Source organism: Schistocerca americana, chromosome 8, assembly GCF_021461395.2.
Source record: "Schistocerca americana isolate TAMUIC-IGC-003095 chromosome 8, iqSchAmer2.1, whole genome shotgun sequence".
Taxonomy (NCBI): Eukaryota; Metazoa; Arthropoda; class Insecta; order Orthoptera; family Acrididae; genus Schistocerca; species Schistocerca americana.
In genome coordinates this window covers 424,350,113-424,350,999 of record NC_060126.1, presented here as the reverse complement: position 1 = coordinate 424,350,999, position 887 = coordinate 424,350,113, and the positions used below count along the sequence as shown (strand labels likewise).

The following is an 887-nucleotide window of genomic DNA, read 5'->3' as shown; positions in this document are numbered from 1 at the left end:
CTTTGCTTTTTGAGCAGCAAAATAACTGACGACGGCAGAAACGAAGACGTTACATAAGGAGCGATCAAAATGTGTTCGTCTGAGAGTGTTGCTTCGGCGTATATTCAACATAGCGTGCCTCCAATGCCTGTGAATTAGCACCGTCTTGTAGGCATTCGTATATTTCAACACGCGTGCAATGAATTAGAAAATGTGAACTACGGCGAAGATTTTACCAAATGCGTCTGAAGGCGACCAACGTGCTGTTTTTCTTTTCTCGCCTGCCGAAGGGCAAACACCGGTAGACATCCATCGGAGAAAGAAGGATATGTATGGGGCTAGGACACACACTAGCACCCTCTCTGTAATCCTGATCTCTCCCCGTGCGATTATAAATACTGTGGTCCCTTAAAAAGGACCTTGCAGGGTCGACAGTTCCTGTCGGCCGAGGATGTGAAGCATGCAGTTACGGATTTCTTCACGCAACAGGATTCTGTGTTTTACGAAAACGGTATTTCCAGCCTGGTGTTTCGGTGCGACGATTACGTCAATGCTACGGTGATTTTTCCTGATTGCCATACGGAATCTGGACTCCACGGCCTTTAAATGAAAACCGAGCGAGGTGGCGCAGTGGTTAGCGCACTGGACTCGCATTCGGGAGGACGACGGTTCAATCCCGTCTCCGGCCATCCTGATTTAGGTTTTCCGTGATTTCCCTAAATCGTTTCAGGCAAATGCCGGGATGGTTCCTTTGAAAGGGCACGGCCGATTTCCTTCCCAATCCTTCCCTAACCCGAGCTTGCGCTCCGTCCCTAATGACCTAGTTGTCGACGGGACGTTAAACACTAACCACCACCTTTAAATGAAAACTTTTTCATCGCATTTTATAGATGTAAAAAGGCACAGCG

At 48.0% G+C, this 887-nt stretch overlaps 1 non-coding gene across 1 annotated transcript; it reads left to right on the top strand.

The window, feature by feature from the left end:
- The first annotated feature begins 595 nt into the window (after window positions 1-595).
- Trnaa-cgc lies at window positions 596-668 on the top strand. The gene has a single exon. It is a non-coding gene; the product is annotated as a tRNA-Ala (tRNA).
- The last annotated feature ends 219 nt before the right edge of the window (window positions 669-887 follow it).